The sequence below is a fragment of the Schistocerca americana genome, chromosome 6, assembly GCF_021461395.2.
Source record: "Schistocerca americana isolate TAMUIC-IGC-003095 chromosome 6, iqSchAmer2.1, whole genome shotgun sequence".
Classification (NCBI taxonomy): domain Eukaryota; kingdom Metazoa; phylum Arthropoda; class Insecta; order Orthoptera; family Acrididae; genus Schistocerca; species Schistocerca americana.
Genome location: NC_060124.1, coordinates 453,356,006 through 453,373,720, shown reverse-complemented (window position 1 = coordinate 453,373,720; position 17,715 = coordinate 453,356,006). Strand labels below are relative to the sequence as shown.

Below are 17,715 nucleotides of genomic sequence, written 5' to 3'. Positions count from 1 at the left end.
TAACACCTACAACCATAAAAAAGAAACGCAAAGTATATCTATTTAAAAAAGCTGATACAAATGCTCTTAACGCCTTTTTAAGAGACAGTCTTCACTCCTTCCTATCTGATTATGTAAGTGTAGGAAAGTTATGGAATGTTTTCAGAGAGATATTATCAACAGCAATTGAGAGATATATACCACATAAATTAATAAGTGATAGTACTGATCCCCCATGGTACACAAAACGGGTCAGATCTTTGTTGCAGAAGCAACGAAAAAAGCATGCCAAATTTAAAAGAACGCAAAATCCCCAAGATTGGCAAAGTTTTACAGAAGTTCGAAATATGGCGCGTACTTCAATGCGAGATGCTTTTAATAATTTCCACAACGACTCTGTCTCGAAATCTGGCAGAAAACCCATAGAGAGTCTGGTCATACATAAAGCACACCAGTGGCAAGACGCAATCAATATCTTCACTGCGCGATAACAACGGTGAAGTCACTGATGACAGTGCCACTAAAGCAGAGTTATTAACCACGGTTTTCCGATACTCCTTCACCAAAGACGACGAAGTAAATACCCCTGAATTCCAACAAGACCAACTGCCAGATTAGAAACATAGAAGCAGATATCCTCGGTGTAACAAAGCAGCATAAATCACTTAATAAAGGCAAGGCCTCCGGTCCAGATTGTATTCCAGTCGTTCCTCTCAGAGTATGCTGATAAAATAGCTCCATATTTAGCAATTATGTACAACCACTCACTCACAGAAAGATAAGGACCTAAAGACTGGAAAATTATTCAAGTCACACCAATACCCAAAAAGGGAAGTAGGAGGAGGGTTGGTTGGGTTGTTGTGGGGAAGAAGACCAGACAGCGAGGTCATCGGTCTCATCAGATTAGGGAAGGACGGGGAAGGAAGTCGGCCGTGCCCTTTTGAAAGGAACCATCCCGGCATTTGCCTGGAGCGATTTAGGGAAATCACGGAAAACCTAAATCAGGACGGCCGGACGCGGGATTGAACCGTCGTCCTCCCGAATGCGAGTCCAGTATCTAACCACTGCGCCACCTCGCTCGGTCGGGGAAGTAGGACTAATCCGGTGAATTGCAGACCTATATCCCTAACGTCGATTTGCAGTAGGGTTTTAGGGCATATACTGTATTCGAACATTATGAAGTACCTCGCAGAAAACGATTTATTGAGATATAGTCATCACGGATTCAGACAATATCGTTATTGTGAAACACAACTAGCTCTTTATACTCATGAAGTAATAAATCCTATCGACAGGGGATGTCAAATTGATTCCATATTTTTAGGTTTCCAGAAGGCTTTCGACACCGTTCCTCACAAGCGTCTTCCAATCAAACTGCGTGCCTACGGAGTATCGCCTCAGTTGTGCGACTGGATTCATGATTTCCTGTGAGAAAGGTCACAGTTCGTAGTAATAGACGGAAAGTCATCGAGTAAAACAGAAGTAATATCCGGCGTTCCCCAAGGAAGTGTTGTAGGCCCTCTATTGTTCCTGATCTATATTAACGACATAGGAGACAATCTGAGTAGCGGTCTTAGATTGTTTGCAGATTATGCTGTCATTTACCGTCTTGTAAAGTCATCAGATGATCAAAGCGACTTGCAAAATGATTTAGACAAGATATCTGTATGGTGCGAAAAGTGACAATTGACCCTGAATAATGAAAAGTGCGAAGTTATTCACATGAGTACTAAAAGAAATCAGCTAAATTTCGATTACGCGGTAACTCACACAAATCTGAGGGCTGTAAATTCAACTAAATACTTAGGGATTACAATTACAAATAACCTAAATTGGAACGATCACATAGATAATATTGGGAGTAGAGCAAACGAAAGACTGCGATTCATTGGCAGAACACTTAGAAGGTGTAACAGCTCTAGCAAAGAGACTGCGTACACTACGCTTGTCCGCCCTATTCTGGAGTACTGCTGTGCGGTGTGGGATCCGCATCAGGTGGGACTGACGGATGACATCGAAAAAGTACAAAGAAGGGCAGCTCGTTTTGTATTATGGCGAAATAGGGGAGTTAGTGTCACGGACATGATACGTGAATTGGAGTGGCAATAATTAAAAACAAAGGCGTTTTTCGTTGTGACGGGATCTTCTCATGAAATTTCAATCACCAGTTTTCTCCTTCGATTGCGAAAACATTCTGTTTGCACCCACCTACATACGGAGAAATAATCATCACGATAAAATAAGAGAAATCAGGGCTCACACAGAAAAATTTAAGCGCTCGTTTTTCCCGCGTGTCGTTCGAGAGTGGAACGGTTGAGAGACAGCATGAAGGTGGTTCATTGAACCCTCTGCCAGGCACTTTGTTGAAAATAGCAGACTAATGACGTAGATGTAGATGGGTTACGAATCTGTGTGGGGCTAGAAGAAATTATTTTCTGCTTTTTAGTCTGATTTAAAAATGTGTTGTATTCAAAACTCATTTTAATTTTAATTTTAATTAAACATTTATTACAACACGTATAGATTACGAGCTGTATTCCGCGAAATCTTGCAGTTTTAATGCTGTGAGGTAGGGGACTCGTGGAACAGGTAGAGACAGACGTTCCGAGGCGGCTTACTCGCAAGCGTCCGATGCACGTGACTGCGGTAACGGGGACACTCGTGGACGCCGCGTGGCGGAAGGCCGCCGCCACTGCAGCCGGCGGGCTTCTTGTTTTTGTTTGCACGTGTCGATAACGGCCGGCATGGCGGGGTCGCGCGTCTCGCGGTGAAGGAGTCGCCTTGCGCTCGGCTATCTGCCAGGTTCGCCGGCCGCTACGAGCCGCCCAGGAAGAGAACTGCAGAATGTTATCTTTTGGCAGCCACCTTATCCTGACAACACAGGTTGCCACGCGTCTTCACATTCGCCTACAGTTGTGTTGCGCATACCACTGTTTCATACGCGGAGGTGCGAGCTTAGAGCACCGCATTTGTTTTCTACCACTCCTGTTCCATTCAGGGATACAACACCTGAGAAACGACAGCACGTTCCCCTCTAAATACACAGATGACGGAAGTCATGTCATATCAGTATTGTGTCGGACCATCTTCAGCCCGGCGTAATGCAGCAACTCGAAGTGGCATTGACTCAACAAGTCGTTGGAAGTCCCCTGCAGAAATATTGAGCAATGCTGCCTCTACAGCAGTCTATAATTGCGAAAGTGTTGTCGGCTCAGGATTTTGTGCACGAACTGACCTCTCGATTATGTCCCACAAATGTTCGAAGGGATTCATGTCGGGCGATCTGGGTGACCAAATCATTCTCTCTAATTATTTAGAATATTCTTCAAAACAATCGCGACCAACGGTGGCCTAGTCATATGGCTCGTTGTCAACAATAAAAAGTCCATTCTTGTTTGGGAACATGCATTAGTAGCTGCAAAGTATCCGAACATTACCATTTGCAGTCAACGATCGGCTCAGTTGGACCACAGACCCCAGCCCATTCCATGTAAACACAACCCAAATCATTGTGGAGCCTCCACAAGTTTGCACAGTGACTTCTTCGCAGCCTACGTCCATGGCTTCGTGGAATCTGCACCACACTCGAACCCTACCATCAGATATTACCAACTGAAACTAGGACTCATCAGGATGCCTATTCTTTATCTTTCCGCCATTGTGCTGATCGTTTCAGTACTCAAGAGAACCGAACGGTCTAGTACTCGAATTAGAGTCCCTGCGTCATTCACTTTGCATTTCGCTAGCGATACCGTTCGGGTCTAGAGAACCGAAGCGCTGTTGTCGCTTCGTGTCGCGCAAGCCAGTCAAAAGCAAAAGGTTGCAGATCCGCGCATGCGCACTGCAGCGCGCACAGCGCCACGAACACAAAGCGGCTAGCAGACGACACAGGCGCGCTATTCCTCCAAGTACCGAAAATTGCGTTTACGTTGCCATAACGCATGACGCCGCATTCCATCGAGCTGATGTCCGGCCCCAGTAGCTGAGTGGTCAGCGTGACGGAATGTCAATCCTAAGGTCCCGGGTTCGATTCCCGGCTGGGTCGGAGATTTTCTCCGCTCAGGGACTGGGTGTTGTGTTGTCCTAATCATCATCATTTCATCTTCATCGACGCGCAGGTCGCCGAAGTGGCGTCAAATCGAAAGACCTGCACCAGGCGAACGGTCTACCCGACGGGGGGCCTTAGCCACAAGACATTTCATTTTTTTCATCGAGCTGATGTGCTCGCCTTCATCGGCCTTGCCTCCTCCTTCACTGTAACTTAAAGTTGTAAAGACGTTTCGATAGTTGCTAACTAACCCATTTGTGGGAAAAAGTATACGAAGTCACTAGTAACGTCAGTTCACACTCATATAATATACGTAAGCAGAACCGATGTCTTGATATTTAATGATCTTTAATCTCTTATTTGCATAAAAATAACACGTATTTTGAGAGAATATTGACCGAAAACTTTTTTTGTTTTGTTTTTGATGTAATCATCCACAGCAACAACCTAACCTAACCATATTTCTAACAAAGGAAAATAGTCTATTATGAACTCACTTTCCAACCAGATGCGTCCTCTGGTGATTCTTTAGTAACACAATCACTAAATCCAAATCTAAAACCGTTAAATGTGTTTAAAATAACAAATTATAGGTGTACATAAACCACAACTCACCGATCGACAGGGCCAGACCGAAATCCAAAATGTCTCGGTACAATTGTCGTCAAATCGGTGCGAGGACCGTTCAGTAACAAGTCTCAGAAGCTTACTGAACAGGATATTTCGATAAAGAACCGAAAATGACGTTACTACCGAGACTAACCTACTACACCGATCGGTGTGAACGATACAGAATAGGGCCCCAGCCCACGGTTTTCCGGTCGTCCATGGTGCAGTCGATACAGTCACGAGACTCTGAGAGGCGCAGTCGTGCTGTTAGCAAAGGCACTCACGTCGGTCGTCTGTTGCCATAGCCAATTAGCGTCAAATTTCGTCGTCTTGTCCCAACAGATACGTTCATCGTACGTCCCACATTGATTTCTGCGGCTATTTCACGCCGTGTTGTTTGTACGCTATGTCTGACCACTCTATAGATGTCGGTTGTTAACCGAAGGCCACTGCGTTTTCCCTTGTGAGAGTTAATTCCCGAAATTTGGCATTCTCGGCACACCCTTGACACTGTGGATCTCGGAACATAAAATTGCCTATCAAATTCCGAATTGCACTGTCCCATACGTCGTGCGACCATGACCTTTTAACATATATCACCTGAATACAAATGACATCTTCGCCAGTGCACTGCCCTTTTACGCCTTGTGTACCCGATGCTACCGCCATCTGTAAATGTGCACATTGCTATCCCGTGCCTTTTGTCACCACAGTGTAAGCCCGATGACATGCACGTTTACCATGGTTTTTAAGCGAGTTGTATGCTAAAGTAAGTAACATGTTTCTCGGCATTTACACAGTATCAGGTAGTTCGTGAGTCCATTACATTTCATTTTTCATGCAAATCCTGTCTGACATCTCCTCCACTCATACCGTCCTTCCAATACACAGCTACACTAACAGCCAGTTTTTAAAGTACTTCAAATTCACCAATGACTGTACATCTACTAAAGTAAAAAAGTAAACTGCAGTTTCTATCTTTCGGTCATTTTCACGTGGTTACAGGTGCTGAAAATGCAGCAGTAGTCAACACATTACTATGTTCTCAGCACCTGTAACCACCTGAAATTGACGAAAAGGCGAAATCGCAATAGTGGATATTGTAATAAAAATACAGTCAGTGGCGAATATGAAGTCTTTTAAAAAAATTCTGCGAGACTGTGAGTCCACAACAAATACTACTCTGTATTATGATGGCCTTTGCCCGCCGAGATACTGAACATCGCCTGCTGGAGATTCAGCCAAATACGAGTGTAACGAAATTATATAATGGAGAATCGTTTTTGTGGAGATACGGGCAGCAATTCGGGAAATCCACTAATATAAGAAAACTTTGACAGATCGTTATGGCCTGGCGCTCGGGAACGAGCATCTCGGAAACAGTGGAGCTGCTACTGTCCGAAGCATACACGGGAAGTGACTGAAGGACGATAAACCAAGAGTTAGCGACAAGGTGTTGGAGGACCACAGCACGGAACGTGGAGGCCGGAGGCTTTCCCGTGCTGTGAAGCAGACTAGGCGGTAGTGTTGGTTACGTGCTAGTTCCTTTCGGAATTATCTCTAAAATACTCTATAAAATCTTAAAAATACGTGTATTTAGGGGTATAATTATAATAAACAGCAACATATTATTTAACGTATTTAATAACATAAAATACCTACAGTTCACTATAAAAAAACATTAAAGATTTACAGAATCAGAAGCTCAGGCATTATTTGTTCGCTGCTTTTAGCGTGGCACGATTGGAATCTAAAATTGAGCAGTTGGGTTTGCTAGCATTCCCAGTTTTGTGCGAAGCAACCCGTCACTAGTTTGTTAAATCTATTTCTTTTGCTTGTTTTGCATTCTGAGAATGCTGAATAATCTTTCTATCTTGGTATTTGGAGATCAAACTGCTAGTGAAAATGACCACTTCAAGGTTTCCGTAGATAAAATTGGCATTTTGACCTTTCAAGCGTAGTAACTTATACCAATAAATTTCAGATGGCAGTTTTTAAATTTCTTCCCCTCTTTAAATTCCAAAATGTCTTGTTTTAATGAGAGCTGGATGTCTTGAGTTATTGTCTGCTTTATGTATGTTGCTTTTTTGTCACCAAAAAATTTAAATGGCTAATCACATCTTGCACAGACTGTTTCTGCACGTTTTGTGCTACCTGGGGATATACATATTTCAATAAATCGAAAAGTTTCTCATAAAAATTGAAACACTGTAGCATCTGCAATGTTATTTCTGGATAAATCTCCATACAGCTTGTATAAAATTTGTTCATTTCAGCATTTCTTCTGTTGGAGCTTTTACCTTTAAATTCTTCCAGTACTGAATGTGCTTCCAGTCCAACAAAAATTCGTCCTTATTTAGGTGAATTTTTGTTTTAGTCACATCCAGTTTCGTAAGGCAGTTTATATGAGATCTGGCGCCCAGGTCTACTGTTTTATTACGACGTTGCCAAGAAAAGTTTGCACCATCTTCCGAACCATTTCAGGCAGTATGTACAATTATGATGATTTTGGTTGATAGAAAGTATTAAAATCATTGGATACAGAGGGATGTAACTCCTGAACAGTAATAATGCATTATTAAATGGTTTATTAAGGTTGTTCGAGAGAGAATCGTTAATATTAGAGAGATCCTCAAAAACTGCTTACGTAAGAAATGGCCGTAACTTGTTAGCCTGGATGACAAACACGGAAATATTTCCTTCTCGCGTCCCGGTACAACACGAAAGAATATCTGCTTTTCCTATGTACTGTTTTGTCAACTTTTCGTGAGAGTACTGTAAGTATAATACAACTAAGTTCGGAAGTCACCCATTCAATGACAATAGCACAAATACAGTAAGCTAAAATTATATGGATTGCATTAACCAGAGTTCGAGAGAATGTACTTTAATAAATCCATGAGGCCATAGAGTAAAGTAGTACATCCAGTAGCGCCTATCAAATATATTACGGCTACAACCTAAGTTCGATTTTACCCCAACTTTCCCTAAACCTCTGTCAAAATAAAATAACCCTAAACCACACATAACTCGTTTCGCCCTAAGAAAGGGCGAAATCCTTAAAAGTCGAAACACTGCTTGAGGCGGTCTGTGGCAGATGTGACGACAAGAAACAGTGCCATAAGGACACCGCTCAGCGCACATTGTTGAATGTTAGGCTCCACAACGGACGACTCCTGCATTTTCCTTTGTAGGCGCAACGACATCGTCAATTACAATTGAAACGGACACATGCAGTGCCAGATTAACCCTCAGAATACCAGTACTTTCTGCCTGAAACCACCATTGTATTAACTTTTTAGAAGTACCCGTGCCTTTCGCATAAAACCATCCATGCTGTTGTAAGACACAGACATTTAGTGCTACGTCTATGAATGTAGTGCATTGTAGCAGTCACTTGTTTTAGTGGTGACCAATGCTAAAACAGCAAACGGAAATTTTGCAAGGCTGCGCTTATTTTGCCACTTAACGGAAATATAAAGACTACAGAACGTATTAAGTTGAAACACAATTTCTCTCTCTCTCTTTTTTTTTTTTTTTTTGTCATCAGTCTACTGACTGGTTTGATGCGGCCCGCCACGAATTCCTTTCCTGTGCTAACCTCTTCATCTCAGAGTAGCACTTGCAACATACGTCCTCAATCTCTGTCTTCCTCTACAGCTTTTGCCCTCTACAGCTCCCTCTAGTACCATGGAAGTCATTCCCTCATGTCTTAGCAGATGTCCTATCATCTTGTCCCTTCTCCTTATCAGTGTTTTCCACATATTCCCTTCCTCTCCGATTCTGCGTAGAACCTGCTCATTCCTTACCTTATCAGTCCACCTAATTTTCAACATTCGTCTATAGCACCACATCTCAAATGCTTCGATTCTCTTCTGTTCCGGTTTTCCCACAGTCCATGTTACACTACCGTACAATGCTATACTCCAGACGTACATCCTCAGAAATTTCTTCCTCAAATTAAGGCCGGTATTTGATATTAGTAGACTTCTCTTGGCAAGAAATGCCTTTTTTGTCATAGCGAGTCTGCTTTTGATGTCCTCCTTGCTCCGCCCGTCATTGGTTATTTTACTGCCTAGGTAGCAGAATTCCTTAACTTTATTGACTTCGTGACCATCAATCCTGATGTTAAATTTCTCGCTGTTCTCATTTCTACTACTTCTCATTACCTTCGTCTTTCTCCGATTTACTCTCAAACCATACTGTGTACTCATTAGACTGTTCATTCCGTTCAGCAGATCATTTAATTCTTCTTCACTTTCACTCAGGATAGCAATGTCATCAGCGAATAGTATCATTGATATCCTTTCACGTTGTATTTTAATTCCACTCCTAAACCTTTCTTTTATTTCCATCATTGCTTCCTCGATGTACAAATTGAAGAATAGGGGCGAAAGGCTACAGCCTTGTCTTACACCCTTCTTAATACGAGCAATTCGTTCTTGATCGTCCACTCTTATTATTCCACCTTGGTTGTTGTACATATTGTATATGACCCGTCTCTCCCTATAGCTTACCCCATTTTCAGAATCTCGAACAGCTTGCACCATTTTAGATTGTCGAACGCTTTTTCCAGGTCGACAAATCCTATGAAAGTGTCTTGATTTTTCTTTAGCCTTGCTTCCATTATTAGCCGTAACGTCAGAATTGCCTCTCTCGTCCCTTTACTTTTCCTAAGGCCAAACTGATCGTCACCTAGCGCATTCTCAATTTTCTTTTCCATTCTTCTGTATATTATTCTTGTAAGCAGCTTTGATGCATGAGCTGTTCAGCTGATTGTGCGATAATTCTCGCACTTGTCAGCTCTTGCCGTCTTCGGAATTGTGTGGATGATGCTTTTCCGAAAGTCAGATGGTATATCGCCAGACACAACACGAATAACGGTAGACAAAAATGCTCTTCGTTTTTTCCAACTTAACGGATTTGCACACACATTCTGATGACTGGTTAATGTGCTCAGTATGGGGTGTGACGACCTGTGCCACCAATACAGGCCTGACAACGGCGGGGCATGCTGTGAATGATGTTATCAGTCTCATGTTGACGCAATAACGCCCATTCTTCCAGCAGAGCTACTCGGAATCTTGGTTAGTGGATGCTGATGTGATGCAACCCGTCTTTCTAGTGATCCCAGACGTGCTCTACTCACGCCATGTGTTTAGTATCTCCCGTTTTATATATATATACCGTCCGTGCTCTATGAGGTCGGGCATCAAGCATTATGACCCATCAACATGAAGACTTGCCCCACAGCAACTCGCAACAACCGCGCTTGAGATCCCAAGGTCTCCTCACGGTACCTGACAACAGTTAAATCTTGCTGATTCTGCCGTATAATTTCATGAAGAGGTGTTCGAGTGACCAACATAATCCCCCACACCATTTGGGATCCTCTTCGATGTCAGTCTCTTTCCACAATGTTTGTATTCCAGCGTAGCGACAAGTGCCGGCACGAAGAGGAACGCAAGAGCAGAGAAGGCTGTGAGACAACGTCAGTCAATAGTAAGCTAAGTAGGAGCGCTGCTCCTGCCAGCCTCGGTCGGTCAGCAGTAGATCAGCACTGGCAGACCTGAACTAGAAACCACGGAGTAGAAGAGGATACAAGAAGATCCGTCATCCTAAATGTTATACTGAGTCTTGTGCCTTATACACTACTGGCCATTAAAATTGCTACACCAAGAAGAAATACAGATGATAAACAGGTATTCATTGGACAAATATATTATGCTAGAACTGACATGTGATTACATTTTCACGCAATTTGGGTGCACATATCCTGAGAAATCAGTACCCAGAACAACCACCTCTGGTCATAATAGCAGACTTGATACGCCTGGGCGTTGAGTCAAACAGAGCGTGGATGGCGTGTACAGGAACAGCTGCCCATGCAACTTCAAAACGATACCTCAGTTCATGGAGAGTAGTGACTGGCGTATTGTGATGAGCCAATTGATCGGCCACCATTGACCAGACGTTTTCAGTTGGTGAGAGATCTGGAGAATGTGCTGACCAGAGCAGCTGTCGAACATTTTCTGTATCCAGAAAGGCTCGTACAGGACCTGCAACATGCGGTCGTGCATTATCCTGCTGAAATGTAGGCTTTCGCAGGGATCGAATAAAGGGTAGCGCCAGGGGTCAAAACACATCTGAAATGTAACGTCCACTGTTCAAAGTCCCGTCAATGCGAACAAGAGGTGACTGAGACGTGTAACCAATGGTACCCCATACTATCACGCCGGATGATACGCCAGTGTGACGATGACGAATACACGCTTTCAATGTGCGTTCACCGCGACGCCGCCAAACATGGATGCGACCATCATGATGCTGTAAACAGAATCTGGATTCATCTGAAAAAATGACGTTTTGCCATTCGTGCACCCAGGTTCATCGTTGAGTACACCATTGCACGCGCTCCTGTCTGTGATGCAGCGTCAAGGGTAACCGCAGCCACGGTCTCCGAGCTGATAGCCCATTCTGCTGCAAACGTCGTCGAACTGTTCGTGCAGATGATTGTTGTCTTGCAAACGTCCCCATCTGTTGACTCAGGGATCGAGACGTGGCTGTACGATCCGTTACAGCCATGCGGATAAGATGCCTGTCATCTCGACTGCTAGTGATATGAGGCCATTGGGATCCAGCACGGCGTTCCGTATTACCCTCGTGAACCCACCGATTCCATATTCTGCTAACAGTCATTGGATCTTGACCAATGCGAGCAGCAATGTCGCGATACGATAAACTGCATTCGCGGTAGGCTACAATCCGACCTTTATCAAAGTCGGAAACGTGATGGTACTCATTTCTCCTCCTTACACGGCGCATCACAACAACGTTTCACCAGGCAACGCCAGTCAACTGCTGTTTGCGTGTGAGAAATCAGTAGGAAACTTTCTTCATGTCAGCACGTTTTAGGTGTCGTCACCGGCACTAACCTAGTGTGAATGCTCTGAAAAGCTAGTCATTTGCATATCACAGAATCTTCTTTCTGTCCGTTACATTTCGCATCTGTAGCACATCATCTTCGTGGTGTAGCAATTTAATGGCCAGAAGTGTATTAATTGCTAGTATGGATATTGAATATCGCGAAGAACATAGACTGTTTGCATGTCGCCAATCGCTTGCGACACGTTCTTGTAAACCAAAGTTAAGTATTGCCAATCTACTTTATTGTAATAAAAGCCAGTAATGTGATCTGCTTGAATTGTTGTATAGCTATCCGAGAAAGCAGCATCCTTTAGGCACCCTATAAGAGACGAGTGGGCAGGATCCACAGTTTTGGTCCCGTAGTCGTGTTCCATGTGCCATGAAGATGCCAATCCCTTGAGAATCGCTGTCCAGATCAAGAATATTGGTCCTCCATTCGACCGGCCAGGTGGCATGCTGACGGCTCCACTCTAGACGTTCTCTTCTGTAAACACATGCCAGAGGTAAAGAGACAGCAGGTCTCCAACAACTCTGCTGAAGCCTTCCGTACACGGTTACCTCAACACAACACGTCCAGGGGATGCTGCGAGGTCCGATGTCAGTTGCAGTGGAGTAATTAGGTGGTACCGTCTTGCCCTTACAGCCAAATAACAGCCCACTCTTCCTGATGTTGCGCGTAGTCGGGCCTGTCCTGGTCTCCGGGCTACAGTTTCAGTCTCTATCGCTACGGTCGCAGGTTCGAATCCTGCCTCGGGCATGGATGTGTGTGATGTCCTTAGTTAGGTTTAAGTAATTCTAAGTTCTAGGGGACTGATGACCTCAGATGATGAGTCCCATAGTGCTCAGAGCCATTTGAACCATTTTTTTCAATCTCTATAAACTGTCGCCTCATCCGAGAAACAACAGAACGATTTACATTAAGCCATCGGACGACATCAGTTTGCGACTCTCCTGCTTCCATTGTTCATATGGCCCTCCACAGCTGAGGAGGCGTCTTCTCTGTGCCGTACTGCACAGCGAATGTGGATGTGGGACTACCCTGCAAACACTGCCCCGCTGATAAGTGCCCTGACGTCATTGCTGGTGTGGTTGTCCGTTGATCGGAATGCCATCTTCCGTGCAGAACACGATCGTAACTACATCCGTTGACAATTCGTATGATTATAATGCGAATTAGGCGCAGGACGGGGAAATAGTAGTTTTGTTGCTTTAATTTTGGACACCAGTGTATTTGGCCTTCGGAGTTAGTACTCTATTTAACCATCGAGACATACTGACGTAATCAATTCACATTACTTCTTAAATAAGTGATACAGATAAATGAAAATATGAGCCGACCGATGTGGCCGAGCGATTCTAGGCGCTTCAGTCTGGAACCGCGCGACTGCTACGGTCGCAGCTTCGAATCCAGCCTCGGGCATGGACCTGTGTGATGTCCTTAGGTTATTTAGGTTTAAGTAGCTCTGAGTTCTAGGGGACTGATGACCTCAGAAGTTAAGTCCCATAGTGCTCAGAGTCATTTGAACCACTTTGAAAATATGAATTGTAGACATTTTTCACTACATTCTTAAGAAAATTTACATACACTTTATACACAAACCAGAAGAGAAGATGCTGATTGAGGGAGAAGGTAGCCCATACTCATCAAAGTTCTCAGATATTTCGATCGTTCATTGTCAAATTTGGAACAAAAACAAGATGCGGTTTACATCAGCTTCTGACTCGGAATCACACTCACATGCAGGGGAATCGTAAATGTTGATTCTATACAGATCTAAAGGAAATGAGGCATGGTTAAAGCGGAGTCGAAAGATGGTGGAAATCACAGGTCGGTCCAAATGAGTTTTCGTGAACCATGGCCTTTTAGTAATTTGAGGTTGTAATGCCGCATAATATCAACGTTTCGTTTATTTGGGAGATGTTCCTCATGTCTTGCCATTGCTGTTTTGGGTGGCTCTTGACTTCTCGTAAGTAGTCTGTATATGTTGATTTCACATCGAGAACAGTTCCTGTAGATGTAGCTTGCTTAGCTAAGATGTCAACTTCCTCATTATAGCGGCTGCCAGGGTGTTACTACACGCATAGCAGAATGACGGTCTGCCCTCTCTGTTTACAGCGAATATATTCCAGTAAACATCCAAAATATAACGGTTGGTAGTTTCATTCCAACGTCGAATACTTTTGATAACACTCTGGGAGTCTGACACGATTCTTTAAAAAGAAAGCAGAAGATACAAACTTAATTACTTCCAAAATTGCCACGGTCTTCGTAGTAAGAGTTGAAGCACCTGATTTGCATCTGAGGGATAGAAAAGCACATCCAGTATACTCCTCTAGTGGGGTTTTGGATCCATCAGTATATATACAGGTATAACCAGGCCATGAGTTTCAGTGAGACAATTAAATCTGAAATTTTCAAAAGGCGAGGTTGTCTTATTCTAATAATAGACTGGAATATGACAGCTGAGAGTGTCAAAATCATGTTCAGATAAAGGCAAATGTGAAGAACATGGCATACAAAGTATGACAGGATAGCAAGGGTCAAAGCTTATGCAGACAGCCGGAATTTTAGTTCTTCTCTTCGTGGCATTCCGTAATTAGTAAATGCTGTCTCTACTTTATAGACAGGGCTTTCCATGAAGGCCATTCTTTGAATGAAAAATTTATCTGACAGCATTTGACGTCTAATGCTCAAGGGCATCTCTCCTGCCTCCACCAAAAGAGCATTTGTAGGCGTCCAACGTATGGCACCAAGGCAGGTAAGAACGTCTCCGAACTGAAGAGTATCTAATTTGGAGAGATAAATCTTAGGCGCATTGTGATACAGCAAACAACCATGGTCCAGTCTAGATCGAAAAATCCCTCGATAACAGAATACTTTGTTGTGCTCCCCACCATACTTGAGCGAGAAAGTGACTTACACTTAATCCTTTCTCGTATTTATCAACAATAGATTGTATGTGAGGTGCCCGACTGGGCCGAGAGTCAAATATCACGCCGAGGAATTGAGGATGAAATTTTATCTGGAAAGTATATTTTCCACATGTGGCGTGCTCAGCAATGCAAGCAGTGTTCGATTTATAAAAAGCTATGATCACCGATTTCTCATCCGAGGTCTCCAACCTATTGTTAGACAGCCATTCATCGATGTGTTCTACAGCAATGAGTAACTCATTTTAGCCGGAATATATGAGTCTGCAGTTCAGCAAACACAAACATCGTCTGCATATTGTAAAATTTTTGTCGGGAGAGTGACCGAGCGAGGTGGCGCAGTGGTTAGCACACTGGACTCGCGTTCGGGAGGACGACGGTTCAATCCCGTCTCCGGCCATCCTGATTTAGGTTTTCCGTGATTTCCCTAAATCGCTTCAGGCAAATGCCGGGATGGTTCCTTTGAAAGGACACGGCCGATTTCCTTCCCCATCGTTCCCTCACTCGAGCTTGCGCTCCGTCTCTAATGATCTCTTTGTCGACGGGACGTTACACACTAATCTCCTCCTCCTCCTCGGGAAAGTGATTATTCTTTCTAAATCATAAGTATACAGAGTATACAAGAGGGGACAGTCTCTGAAAGACAAGGAACGGATCGAGCAAGTTTCCTTTAAATCTGATATAGATTGATATAGACCAGACAACTGATGCCACGTATCATCCTCGAAGTGACTTATAATTCTAATGAATATTCCATCAAAAGTTATTCCATAATAACGGTTCTGGAAGCTCGTGCTTTTTGCTCTCAAAAGCACCACTAGATATGTTTTGAGCATCTCTGTAAACTGCGTCAGATCGTCACGTAGGCTTTCTTCCAAATCGTCTGAGTAAGCACTGACGGCAATTGGAGTTCTTTTCGAGATCTCTTCTGTTCTGAAAAACGTAAATCGCCGAAGTATAGCAAATACACTAGTCATTTGATGGCACCCTTCCATGCGTTTAGTTAATACAGACGGTAAACAGCAAAACTTCAAAATGTTGTCTTGAATTCTGTTGCTTATATTCTTCACCCAGGTCAGCACTTCGCTTTTGCTTCAGTAGCTGAAAATGCGGACCGTATTGTTTGGTTGTATCCGTGTAACGATTTACTCCGTCCAGTCACATTAATGTGATCACCGCCTATGTTCGACGTCAACGTGCAATAATCCCTCACAGATGGAAGCACTAGCTGTGGAGGGTATAGCAAGCGAGAGGGGGGAGGGGCGGGAAAAATTAGGGCAGTCGTTGTTGTAATGCGAAAACGGAGCGATCTATCTGGCGTCCAAAAGGGCGTGATCGTTCGCTTTCGGGCCAAGGGTGGAAGCATTTCCAAAACGGATATGTTTGTAAACTGTTCTCGTTCTCCGTGGTTAAAGTACACCGTGCAAGGCAAAATGGGGCTATCCAAAACAAGCGCTAATAGAAAAGTGGTTTGCAGTAATGAGTTTGTGGTTTATTGTGCAACGTAACAGCGGGACTGCTAACGAATTACTCTAACAGAAAAATATACGAAAAAGTTTAGTTTGAGGGTTTGCAAAATAAACGAACTGGTTGATGACGTAATTCCGCCTTCAAAGTTTCTTCTATTAAACATTAAGATGTTGTGCTTCAGAAATAGTAATGAAATTGTTATAAAACGCTCAGAAAACTTTAACTTAAAGAGATATTGCTTTCAGCAATAACACATGCACAATTCAACAAATAAGTAAAATAAAAAAGTTCAAACTGATTATGGTACGTTATTTACTTCATGAATATTTTCGAATACTGTTTATTATACTCAGTGGCACAAATTAAGATTGGAGATGTACCAAAACAGAATATCACTGTGATGCTGCTGCTATTGAGAGGCCCTTGCTCGGTTTTGTTTCTTTTCTTCATAGTTTTATGAGGATAAACATTACCATAATTTTTTGTTGTCTGCAAGGACTATCCAGTTTTGAAAATTTCGCAAGGGAGGAAATATGTGAAATATCTGTCTTTGGAGCCATAAGATTCGCTCCCGAGTTTCACTCACTTGTTTGCCTGAGATTACAGTAGATTGAGGCATAGCGTAAGAGATGGGTTGAGAAGAGGACAACAGGTGGCACAGTCAGTACCAGTTCCGTGAAAAAAAATTCGCCAGTTTAGTAGGAGGATAACCCGACTGGCTACCGACAGAGAAGGCAGTGAACCAAATCTGTTAGATTCATAATAATTAAGTATAATTCGGATTTTTATTGTTTGTCACAGTGAAACGCTCTCAATAGCAAGCTGTAATCCACTTATTTCGTATCTCATTTTTATTACAGTTTTTATTAACATTAGAAGAACGATATTTAGACGAAGCACTTCGTGCATCTTCGGCACCCGCCAAAAGTGCGCTCCGAAAGGAAGCGAAGTAATTCGCGTTACTGGTCGCACAATTAAGATCTCTGATGCGCGCCGCAAATAACGCGACTCGGCAAGCAAAGCAGAGACAACTAGTGTAACAGTGTATACCTTTTCTTACTATGTTTTTTACGTGACTTAATGTGAAGAATAGTGATCGATTCTAACATGGACTGTGAAACGTGTGACCTTGTAATCGGGCGTATGCAAAACGTCTTGTTGGCAGTTTATAGCGTTATCTGTTAGTGTGTCGGGAATAAAACAGAAGAGCTATTGGCATCCCTAATTAGAACGTACCTGATTATTTAATAGAATCGAGAGCCTTAGGCACATTACTAGTTGTATCACGCCCTCTCTCTGAGAACAAAGAACTCGCGACCTGAGCTCTGCATATGCGCTGGGACAACGTCACCTACACAAGATATCAAGTTAGCGAACTGTTGCAGAATTTCTATGTTCCACCTTGAATCCAGCAGAACGCGACTAGGCCCCTCGCATGTCCTGCTTTTTCACTACAAATGGAGAGAGTTGTATGTCATTCGTAGTAACAGCGGAGAGGGTTAGCAAAGGAAAAATTAATGGGGGGATTTAGCGTGGCTTTCGAAACAGGTTACTCTCTTCCTATTAGATACTTAGTAAAGTGAACATTTGACTCCCTCCCTCACCCTCGTCCTTTTTCCTTTCGCACAGCTTTACAACACTTTGCCCAGTAAACACGTGAGTTGAGTGATATGTGCATAGACGTATGGTGCCACATGCCTCCGAAAACCCAGCAAGGACTTTTTAACAATGAAATTCACCAAACAGCCGTG

General features: G+C 43.3%; 1 protein-coding gene across 1 annotated transcript in view; it reads right to left on the bottom strand.

Annotated features, from left to right (window-relative positions):
* Positions 1-17,715, bottom strand: part of LOC124619368 (ATP-binding cassette sub-family G member 1-like) — a 480,300-nt gene that overhangs the window by 416,224 nt on the left and 46,361 nt on the right. The gene's annotated exons all lie outside the window — the stretch shown is intronic.